Source organism: Suricata suricatta, chromosome 11 (assembly GCF_006229205.1).
Source record: "Suricata suricatta isolate VVHF042 chromosome 11, meerkat_22Aug2017_6uvM2_HiC, whole genome shotgun sequence".
Lineage (NCBI taxonomy): Eukaryota > Metazoa > Chordata > Mammalia > Carnivora > Herpestidae > Suricata > Suricata suricatta.
Genome location: NC_043710.1, coordinates 59744290 through 59756439, shown reverse-complemented (window position 1 = coordinate 59756439; position 12150 = coordinate 59744290). Strand labels below are relative to the sequence as shown.

The 12150-nt window shown below is 46.9% G+C and overlaps 1 protein-coding gene across 1 annotated transcript in view; it reads left to right on the top strand.

The window, feature by feature from the left end:
• The window catches only part of TENM4 (teneurin transmembrane protein 4), a 731443-nt gene that overhangs the window by 568317 nt on the left and 150976 nt on the right, over positions 1 to 12150 (top strand). The gene's annotated exons all lie outside the window — the stretch shown is intronic.

The window sequence follows — 12150 nt, the reverse complement described above, 5'->3', positions numbered from 1 at the left end:
TGGAAGAAATGTAATCTCTTACACGGACCCAGTTGTGTCTTAATAACATAAGCCTGTGCTGTGTGGAGATGGCGTCAGGGCAGTAGTTGATGCCTTCCAAGCTGAGAGCTTGGCTTCCTCTTGTCCTGATGTCAGAAAGTGCACGTGACAGTAGGCACAGCATACCTGGAATCCTTGATGGGGGAGAAGTGAGCTGAGGTCAGCCAGGGACAGGCAGGAAATACTAACACTTAAGCAGGGTCCATGGCCCCTTATCCATAGTCACTCAGTTACTAGTACTCTAAGAGCTACTGTGTGTCAGGTGCTGTATAATCACTCCCATTTTACGGGCAAGGAAACTGGGGCCCAGAGAGGCACAGAGAGGGGCCACTTCACAGAGAGGTGAAGTGCCTTGCTCAAGTTCACACAGGTGGTGGCAGAATGGGATGAGAATGCCCAGAGTGTCACTCTAAAGTGTGTGCTGTTTCTCTTCTATCACACAGCCTCTGACCTGGCCTGTCCAACATAGGTTTGCTTTGTTCGGTTTGTTGTGACTGGTCACATTCTGTCTAGCACGGATAAGAAATTTACTGGGAGCTCCACAGACTGCTTTCTGCACATTATCTCAGCTAACCCCCATCTGCACTGTGAGATAAGTGAGTAAGGAATCTGGGGGATTCAGAGACCCTAAATGATTCGCCCAGGGCTGCACAACCAGTGATTAAGGTAGAAGTCAGACCCAGGACTGTCTCACGGCATAGCCCACACTCAGTCATGGTTCAGGGAGTTCCAGTCAAGTGAAGTCTGATTACGTAGAAATTGTACCGGGCTCCAGCCCCAAGGCACTGAGGCATGAGGAGGCGGAGCCTAGCTGACCACGCCTGGATTGGGGCTCACACTCCAACCCAGTAGACAAGGGGAAGGAGCCGGGGCCCTGGGAAGAGGGCTGGCCAGCCACAAGGGCTGTGTGCTTGTGCTCCAGGGACCCCACAGGCTCTGATCACTCAAGCAGGCAGACCAGCTGTGCCTCCAAAGCTCTCCTTGGGCAGAGAGCAGACAGTCCTGGCATGTGGACGGGCCAGCGTGTCATTCAGGACATGAGGGAGACTTCCCCTCTAGGTCTGGCCCAGGCTGTATTGTAATCTAGTATAATGGTTGCTCGGAGTCCTACTGCTACCGGAGCGGCAGAGGTAGCCAGAAGTTTCCACGGACTTTTCACAGCAGCAGCGGTTTCTCAATACCTTGCAAGATGTCTAGTTTTCGCTTTTGCCATTTGGGCACTTTCTGCCTAGAGGCTGAGGGAGTGATCTGTCACTATAGCTAGAGCAGCTATAAAATATTTAACTTGAGCGTATAATTACATTACCGTGATCTCTAATAGAATTCAGTGTCCAGCAGAAGTCCAACTTGGCCTCTGGCCCAAAGACAGAGACCCATGTTATTACGCTGAGCGTTACCTACTAGATAAATAAGAAAGAAATACTGTTCAAATCATTGTGCAACTGACCGACACACATTAGAGTTATTGTAAAGAAAAATCCACCAGAGTCTGAGAATTTATCCATCTTGTTAATCATTATATTGTGTTATGTCCTGAAAGAAGTAATTCAAGTCCATAATTCACAGAGGCCATCCTGACAGCTCTTGCTAGAGAAAAGAGCCGGGCCTCTGCAAAGTCGTGTTCCCGCCGGTTCCCCAGACACATGGCTCGTGCTGCTCATGGAGAAGAGAGCCCGAGAAAGTGTCCAGCTGAATGTAGCAGACCCAGAGGAAGAGAGAAGAAACTGAAGTGGCAGCTCTGGAAAAAACTTATAGAAATGAAATTGGAAAAAAAAGAGAGAGAGAGAGAGAGAGAGAGAGAGAGAGAAAGAAAAGAAAGAAAGAAAAAGAAAAGAGAAGAGAACATCAACACAGAAGCAAACTGTCCAGACCCCACAGACAGAATCCAGCCTCAGGATTTGAGACTTAACACACCAAAGGACACTAATTCAAGCACAGGTGGCCCTTTGTCATTTGATATTTAACAAGTGTTGAGGGAGTCACTGTGGCTGACAAGGCAGTGTGCCAGTCACCTGGGAGACGTGGACAAGATGAGGAATTGGAAATGGATTCCTTCCTCTTAAAGAATTTGCAGTCCTCGCGGGGGAAAGAGCTATACTCATAAATAACAAGATTGCAAGGTAGAAAGCAGTAGGTGATAAGTGAAGGAGCGAAAGAAATTGCCATTATGAGTCAGATGAGCAAGAGAAAGAGGGACGGGTCTTGCTAGGAGGAATCTGGGGAGACTTGGAGGATGGTCAGGACCTGGACGCATGTCCCGGGGTGGGGAGAGGGCTGTGCAGGTGAGGGCACCAGCAGCGGCACAGCCAGGGAGGCTGGAAAAGGTGTGTGGGTTCCTGCAGCGGGCGGGCAGTGGTGGAGGGAGGAATTTGGCAGCAGCACAGAGGCCATGAGGAGGAACCTTGTGGCTAAGAAGCTATTTTGGAAAGAGAAATTGGAGCCTTAAGCTCCTAGTTCAGAGATTTGGGCTCTCTCCTCTCTAATGTTCCCTAAGGTATAGTTCTTGAGAATATTTTACATTATACATAGACTATTTCAAACTTATGCATTTATTTTAGTAAGCTGGAAAAGATATAATTAGGTACATCAGACTATTATTTTATATTTCTGTTTTAAAACATTCAGGAAAATAAATGAGCCAAAAATACTAAGTGAATAATAGGACAGATAGCATGTGCCTATGACAACAGCGTAAAGGTGGTACCCAAGTAAATGGCACTTAGAAATGCCATTCCAGGCTGGAGTCGTCTACTCAGATGTCTCGGGGACCAAGCAGGTAGCCACAGTGTCTGGGCCTCTCCTAAATGAGAAGAGATTGTTGCCATGCTGGATCTTCCAATTTTTCAAAAAAAGCCACACTGTATTTTGTTTGTTTGTTTGTTGTTTTTTATTTGAGAGAGAGAGAGTGAGCAGGGGAGAGGCTAAGAGAGGGAGACAGAATCCCAAGGAGGCTCCACCCTGTCAGCACAGAGCCCAGTACAGGGCTCAAACCCACAAACCGTGAGATGATGACCTGAGCCAAAACCAGGAGTTAGACGCTCAGCTGACTGAGCCACCCAGGCACTCTGCCACCATGCAGATTTTTTTAATGAGCTCTCCTTGTTTAGAAATCCTGGCCACTGATTCAAATTTTGTAAACATTGTGCAAACAAAAGCCTTCTATTCGTGGTATCTACAGAGGATGCTGAGGAGCAGTGGCCTGAAGACACTAGTTCCAGAATGACGGCCCAGGCCTGCAGGTGTAGAGCAGACTGAGAGGGATAAGGCTGTAGGCAGATGTCTGCTCAGAACGCTGACACACTGGCCCGGGCCAGAGGTAATATGGTCTGGACATTTCCATCTTGCAGGTGAAGTCCTGGCTGTCATGGGAGTTCTTTATTATTATTATTACTATTATTAGTGTTATTTTTTAATTATTATTATTATTATTAGAACAAGAGAGAAAGAGAATGAGCACGAGCAGGAGAGGGGGAAGAGAGAGAGAGGGAGAGAGAATCCTAAGCAGGCTCTGCTCTGCTCTGTAGAGCCCGATGCAGGGCTTGAACCCATGAACTGTGAGATCATGATCTGAGCCGAAATCAAGAGTCAGACACTTAACCCACTGAGGCACCCAGACACCCCTGTCAGAGGAGTTTCGTAACCTGTGGGTCTCTAGGTCATCTTTACATAGCTCTGCACATTTTCAAACAAGACCGTGCCGACCCGGTTTTCTATGCAACTTGTGAGCATATCGAGCTTGGCGACACGCCTGGGTAACTGATGGGAGAATAATTAGCGGCTCTCCCCACCCCACCTCCTCAGAGCCTGTTTCTGTTCCTCCATTGTCTGTCATCACAGAATAACTCAGCACAAAGTGATGTTCATTAGCTGGAACTCTCTAGCCAGCAGCTGAGTAGAGCTTTTAAAAACCTGATTTCTTAAATAATTTGTTCTAAAGACAGACTTGACATGAAGTTGGCATGATGATCAGCAGGTCTCTGTGTGGGAGTGGCAAAGATGATTATTCTGGCTCTGGCTCCGGCTCGACCCCCATCTTGCCCAGAACTGCTTTGCATTTCAAAAGACTGTCTCTTCTTTAAGAGCTATTCAAATACTACCTCCTGGAGGACCAGGCCCTCCTCTTTGGAAGTGGTCCACAAGTTATGGCATTCTTGCATAGTTTAGATCTTTCTGTCCCCTCCAGCTTGTTTTGATAGGGCTGTGGGTAAAGTCTCAGCCTTTCTTCCAGACCGGTGCTTCTCAAAGTGGTACCCAGGGTGCCCAAGGTTACAGCGTCACCTGGGACCCTACCCCAGACCTGTGAAATCAGAAACTCTGGAGGTAGGGCCTAGCAGTCCATGGCTTAAGAAGAAGCCCCTCAGCTGACGGACACAGGCCAAAGATTTATAATGACTGACACTATACTAGGGACAGGAGCAAAGCAGCACTTCCTGAGCACCTCGTGTGTACCAGGGACGTGTCTCTATATATATATATGCCACGTGCACCATGTACATCTACACAGACTCCTGCATGTGTAGTGGTTTTATTTAGTCTTCGCAACAGTTGTGTAAGGCGAGTGGCTTTTTCGTTTCATGGATGAGTAAGCTGAGACTTCAGACAGCACGGTCCCTGGTGCATTTTGGTTCAGGTACTAGAGAGTGGGTCTCTGATTGGCCCAGATCCTCTGTGCACCAGGCCACGTCAGCATGTGCCAGTCAGCCCGTGCAGAGCCTGTTTGGGGCAGACATGCTCACCCCAGGCCAATCAGTTGTGGCCTGTAGGGGGCAGGGGGCATCCCCTGGACCACCTGGACCTGCTGCTTAGGCAGGTGCCGTGGGCAGAGCATAGCTTGTCTGAAGGAGCTGTCGGTGGAGGATTGATAGATCTACAAGGGAAGGAAGAGTGTCTCCAAATATGTGAAAACACATCTCCCCTCTGATGCCCTTTTCAAGCAGCATAGCACTTGTCAGCCTCATCAGCAGGTCGTGAGTGTCTCAATGGCCTTTCTGGCATAAGCTGGTGGGGCATGGTGGGAGACCACGCATGCGGAGTTCTCCAGGCAAGGCAGTGGAACCAGAGCCAACAGCGGGACCTCTGACACCTGGGAGAGCAGCTGCCAGCAGCCCCAGGGACAGAGTGGGGCTCTTAGCCTGAGGCAGCAGTGAGCCGCCTGCTCTCCAGTCCTGTCCTGAGGACTCGCCCTTGCTGCCCCACTCACAGCGTGAGGATCACGTGATGTTCGCTCTCCATTACCCGCAGATGCAGAAGGGAGGTGTGAAAAGTTAAGGTCAGTCCTTAAATCAGCAAACCTCCTTTTCCCCTCTCAAACCCAACATGATGATCTTCTCAGCTCTTTCTTCTGTTGGTATAGCATTCTAACGACTCACATTTTGGGTTGATTAATTAGATCACGGGATGTTAGATCTGAAAGATCCTCTAAGCCATCCACTTACTGGAACACTTCCTGAGCCATACTGGATGCTCAGGAAATGTTTGCTGAATGAATTTATTTCGTAGATGAAAAGAAAGGCCCTGAGAGAGGAAGGGACCTGGCCAGTGTCCCCTAACAAGCTGGGGGCAGGAGAAGGCCTAAATCCAAGTTTCTCCATATAGTCCAGGCCTGTTCCCTCACATGTGATTTGTAGAATCATAAGATTTCAGGCTTAGAAGATGCAATACAGCTTATCTTGAATCCCCCTGCAATATATCTGCCACCCATCAATTTGCCCTCTCTTTAAAGGCATCCAGTAACTGAAAATATATGATCTTATAGGCCACCTAGTCCATTCATTTCATCACTCAGCCAACATACATTCATTTAACACCTGCTATGAGCCAAGAATGTTACTGTTTACTGAAGATTCAGAAACAAATGACATTTCCTGCCCTCAAGATGTATACAGTATTTGGATACATCCATACAATTTACTAGAATATAATCCAACACAGTGAGTAGTGTCCTTCTCTGACCTATACAGAATTCTTTCTTCTTTTGAACTAAGCCCATTTCCCAAGGACTATATAGTCCTTATTCACTGGACCTAATCGACCTCATTTAGGGCCACAAAACAAAAGTCCAATCCTTATTTTACATAATAGCCCTTCAGATATTTTTAAATAGAAGTCATACCCCTGAGTAAGCTAAATTCCCAATCCCTTCAGGAATTCTTTATTTGAAATGTTTGTTCAAGTTCTCTTACCCTTCTCTTCATGGCGCTTCAGTGAACATGTTCAAGCCCATCTTATCCGTCTCTTAAATGTGGCTCCTGGATGTGAACTACTGAACTCCAGATTATGGTCTGAGAGGACAGTACAGAGTTGCACTTCCTATCGGCCCCTTTCTTCTAGGCAGTGCACACCTCAACCCGTAGGGCGAGGAAACAGTAGCTTTGCTTGCCAGCCAGCAGCCATTCTCTGGAGTCTGACTGCTATGCCATGCCTCCTGCCCTCTTTCCTCATTCTCCTCTTTGTGTTCCAGTCAGTTTCTCAACACAACGAATATCACTGAGTTCTTGCTGTGTGTGTAGCACACACCAGACTCTTTGCAGAACCAAACGTGATGCTTGTCTTCAAGAAGCTCATAGTCTACTGGAAAAATACTGTTTGCCCCCAAAGAAATAATTAACAAAGAACCAACACTTAGTATAATCAAGGGAATCATCTTTTCCCTAGATCCGTTTTTAGAGCTGCTCTTAAGAGTGTTGGTAAACTTCTAGGTCTGATCGAAAACAGATCTCCCATTTAACATACCAGTGCAGAACTGGCTTCAAGCCCAGGCTGTCAGGGGTTTTGTCAGATTTTTGTCATTGCATTAACTTAGACCATTACAGACTGGAGGCCTTTGAATCCCATCATCTGCATAGAGAGCTGGGGCACCTATGGGGACCAACACTTCACAGGCCACGGAATAGCTTTCCAGCACCTGGCACCTTCCCAGTGCCAATCTAGAGTGCAGGGGGAGAAAAGTTCTTTCAGATGTTGGCATGAGTCTGCCTTTTTTTTGGGCTTCTGGGAGACAACAGGTTTAATTTGTTTTGATAGTGCTTTTCCCCAGGAGGAAATCTACCCAACCACCCTGCCTTCTTCACATTCAACACAGTGCTTGTTTGCTTTCCGATTTTACCATGGGAAGTTTCTGTGGTGTGTGTGTGTGTGTTTACCTCCAAAAGACCACATTGCCTTGCTTGGATTCATTAGACCAGGGTAGTACATTGCTTTGGTTCATAAATGGAAGGCATGTATGACCCTTCTTTAAAACCAGAATGTCAACTCTACTGAGTCCTGAGCAAACCTTATTGCATGCACAATGTTACAGTATTAGCTCTTCAAAATAACTACCTTAGGGGGGTGCTGCTATTAACCCCATTTCACAGATGGAGAAAACAGTATTTAGAGATGACTTGTCCAAAAGACACAGAGCTAGCAAGAGGCAGCCTGGCTCCAGAGCCCATACTCCGGTTCAGACCTTCTAACACAGACTTCGGCTTCTTTGGCTTCAGACCGAGCTGGGTTCACCTGCCAGGTTTGCCCTTACAGCTGTGTGACCTAAGGAAGTGACTTCAGCTTGCAATCTCGATCTGAGAACTGTCAATGTGTAAAATGATGGCAAAAGTACTCTTTCTCATAATTATGATGAAAAATAAATTAAAATATCTGATACACCTTTCATGATTCCATCTGAGGGAATGAGAGGGTCTCTCAGAGTCTTCTCTCAACCTCGAGTTGCTGTAGAATTAAATCCCAGGTATGCCATCTAGTTTGTCTGCCTCTCTTTTCTTGGTTGCCTATAATAAGCCCAATCCCCCTTTCAGGATCAAGGAAGATGTAATAGATGTAACCTAAAGTATAAATTTCAGGAGCTGCAGTCAAGGTAATGTACCCAGTCGTCCAATTGGCTTTCCCAGAGTCCAAGTTCCTTGCTCTTTCCCGACGCATTAACGTCTGTCCTACAGAGAACCCAAAAGGAAGCAGCAGAGAGTGGATCTACCAATAGGTAGATCTCGGTCCTTCAACCCACTGCTCCCAAAGAATTACTGACATCCACACTTACAACTTAAGAAGAGATGAGAGGAGAGGCGGAAGGAGTTGTTTCTGTTGTCTGGGACACATCACAGGGGACCAAGAGATAGAGGAGGGGCTGGGAGGGAGGAATTTGTGATGGACGAGCAGAAAAGAGGGACTGAGAATGGCTAGGGAGCTCTGGCCTCACTCACAGCTGAGTCTTTTTGTCTTTGGTTCTGGAGTCCATCAGCTGGCTCCCATGACCTTGGAGGTCTGCCTGCCCAGGCCAAGGCATGAAGCGGGTGCATTCACGCCCTCGTGAGCTGGCAGAGGAGAAAGTCCTCCTTTCCTCTTCCAGTGTGACTGCCCCTGTGAACTAGTAGTCCTCCCCCAGGCGGGATTTCCTTGTTTCCTACAAAAGGAGGCTCTGAGATTTCAAGAAGGGAAAGCAGAGGGGCGCCTGGGTGGCTTAGTCAGTTAAATGTCCGCCTTTGGCTTGGGTCATGATCTCGCGATACGGGAGTGAGAGCCCCATCTCGGGCTCTGTGCTGACAGCTCAGAGCCTGGAGCCTGTTACAGATTCTGTGTCTCCCTCTTTCTCTGCCTCTCTCCCACTTACACTATGTCTCTCTCAAAAAGTAAATAAATGTTTAAAAAATTTTTTTAATAAAAGGAAAGCAGAAGGTGGAAAATGAAGTCCAGGCTTTCCTGGGCATTAGCCCCAGTCCAGGAGGACATTTTTCTCAACTCTGATCCTCTTTCATGGTGACGCAGCAATGCTAGCGATTTGGGTCTGAGAAGGGTAGTGAGCACAGTGAGGCACCGTCATCGGCTCACTGGAGCCTCTGTGGTCTCCACATCTCTAGAAAGCAGCCTGCTTCCTCTTCCTTCTGCAGACACCCCTTTGTGTTTGGAACAGTATTTTGTACAACGTCCAAAGAACACACCCACGCAACAACACACATCTAGAGAATGAGCTAAGGACTTTACTGTCCAATATTTGTGGAATAAAAACAAGTTCCTAAAAATTAGATCTCCTGGCAGGACCCACTGTTGTGATAGAAAAACAAAAGCTTAGGGGGAAAGGCCCCCATTTTCCAGCATCCCATCCACCCTGAGGATGAGAATGTTATTCATAGCCAGCTGAATTTTTAATCCAGATCTGAGTGGTCTAAAGGCACGCCTTCTGCTACATGAAGGCAGCTGCAGTTTGAACAGGAGCAAAGAAGACGATAAGGGGAAGAAATTCACCAAACATTAATTGGAAACATAACATTTATGCAATAAAGTTCACACTTCTACCAAGCCAATGAGTGTCACTTATGCACTAACGTCTAGTATTGAGGTATCTGGTTAGTGGAGACTCATTATTTGTGGGGTCCCAAGTGGACCCCCTGTAGTTGAAAGCCTTCCAAATGTAGGAAAAACTGTAGACCTAAACATTTCGTCCAAAGGAAATAGCCTCTAAATGACTCCCTCTCACTTCCTTGTTGCTGTTGTAAAATTATTCCACGTCTCTTAAAACTTCTGCCTCTCCTGACACCAACAGCCCAGGGCAAGTTTTGAAGGAAACAGGCTTCTATTCTGTCAGATTCACCAAACAACACTTTACTCAGTCACAGAAAATGTATTTTCCTCACCGTTTCACTATGAAGGCTTTTTGGCAGATGATTAACAGGTTTGTATCTTGCAGACTTCATAAATCAAAATCTAGACAGTGTGTAACACTTATCTGCAATTGATCTTGTTAAAAATGCAATGGTAACTATGGCAATTTATTAAGAGACATATTTTATACCCCTGGGTTTGAGAAGGACTAAACCAGAGAGTGTGAGAGCTGTGAGGATCTCTGGGATCTTCCGGTTGAATTCTCTCAGTGCTAATAACTATGTAGACTACATGGTGTTTTAATAGAGGTGAGTACCTTACCTTAAGTCCTGGGAGTAACTTAGCCTTTTTAAGAAATCAGGATGGCTTGGCAGAAGAGGTGATATTTGAGCTGGATTTGAAAGTACCAGTAGTGGCTGTGTAGGGAAGCCAGAGAGGAACAAGTGGAAGGATGTAGAAACAGGTGCTGAAAGATCAAGTGACATGGCCAAGGTCCCACAGGCATCCAGTAGCAGAGCAGGACCTGGAAGCCAGACTTCCTATTTCTGCCCGGTCTGTCCCCTTCTGCAGAGCCGCGGGTAGAATCCACCCTCCCCAGTTGCACCGTCAACTAATATCTTCAGGTGAAAATAATCTGGCTGTAAACTGTACTCAAAATTCTTATTTTTGAAAGCATATTCAGAATGAAACTTCCCAAGTCACTCTCTGTAAAGACCCTTATAACTTAAAGGCAGTATGAACGTGGATTCTTCCAGCCAAAGTCAACCGAGAGCAAGGGTGCCCCGGGCCCTGGCTCGTGAGCCTCGCTCTGCCGGACCTGGACTGCTTTGTGCTGCAGTGAGAACACGTGGCAGACTGGACCCTCTTGTTCTTGATGCTGCCCTTCTTAGCAGGGGGGCATCCAGGGAGTGGGAGTTCCTACCCATTCACGAAAGGAACTACACATTTGAACTCTTTTGTCAAACTTTGTAAGTAGTTTGCAAGTTGATAATGACAGACACCTGGGAAGAGACGTGTCTGGGAAATGTAGCTCCCTAGGAGTCCTCACCTGTCCGTACCCAGGCCATTCCTCAAGCTCACCTCCTCTGAGAAGCCTTCCCTGTCCTGGTTTTGTTCCTTACCAGTTCCTGCTGCATTGGCCCTAAGTGCTTTGTCCTGCTTAAGGCTCCCTTGTCTGGGCATCTTTTCTGCACAGTTGCTCTCTTAATTGTAGACTCCTAAAATTTTAGAACAGGAGTTAGTCCTAGGGGTCATCTCTGCCATCACCTGCGTTTCACATATGAAAGAGGTGAGGCCCAGAGACGGGAGGAAGGTTGTTTTAGGTGCCCTAGCGTGGCACTGGAAGAATGGACCCCAGAACCAGGTCTCTTTACCTCCATGCCCTGTGCTGCTGCCTGGGTGGCAGCTGTCCTCTCATTCCCACAGTTAGGCTGCAAATTTCCAGTGGGCAAGACTCATGGTTTCCAGGGTAACATCTCCTTTAACAGAGGCCTTAGTCTAGGCTTCATGATTTGCAGCTGTGAGCTAAGACAACAGGCCGAATCCTTACCTCGGTCTCCCCTGACTAACCTTTCCTCTACTTTCTGAGTACTTTGTGACTCTGCTGACCCATTCTGAGTTCTTGGGTGAGTCACTGCCCTTCCTCTGGGTCTCCGTTTCCTTCACAATTAAATGAGAGCATTAGGCTGTGGTCTATTGGATCCTGTTACGCCTGGAAATTTCTGGAATTTACTACCTTCCAGCAGGGTCCTTTGCTGTCTTCCGGACCAGCCTCACTGTGCCACAGGTCTGTCACCTTGTTCATTCCTCAGGCTTTTGCTGTGGAGTTCCTTCAAAGCCCAGAGAGCACAGTATCATTGAAGAAGACCAGGCCTGGAGTCCTGGGTTCAAATGCTGCCTCCAGGACTCAGTGGCTTTGTGGTTCTTAGCAGGCCACTTCATCTTTCTCTGAGCCTCCTCTGTTTTCGTTTTTAATAGGAATAGCAATACATGCTTGCAGATTCGGTGACAGTGAAATGATAAACTTTGTGGAAACTCACGGCCCAAAGAAGGTATTCAGTATATACTGGCTTCTTTCCTTTATTCCACATCCAGCATTAGTGAGAAATAGGCTGTTCCAAATACACAGATTTTCTAGATAACAGGTTTACTACCTGAAGCTACAAAACATTGACTATTTTGTTTTGCTAAAATCTTTCTCAACTAAACATCTTATTTTTTTGTCAGGTCACAGAGAATATACTAAAAGTAGTAGGAAGCATTTGAGAAAATCATATCTCTGCCAAAGGTGAGCACGATAAGCATATGGCCAGCGATGCAGGGACGGCAGAGGGAATATGAGAGGAAATTCCTGTGCCTTCTGAAAGACCTTGGCTTTTCTTTTTTGTCTCCCCCTCAGAAAGGGGGAGCCATTTTGAAGGGTTTTAAGTAGGAGAATGACAGGATCAGATTGGTTTCCGAGGCATCACTCAGACCACTGGGCGGTGACTGCATTGGGGTGGGGAGCAAGAGAGGAAGCAG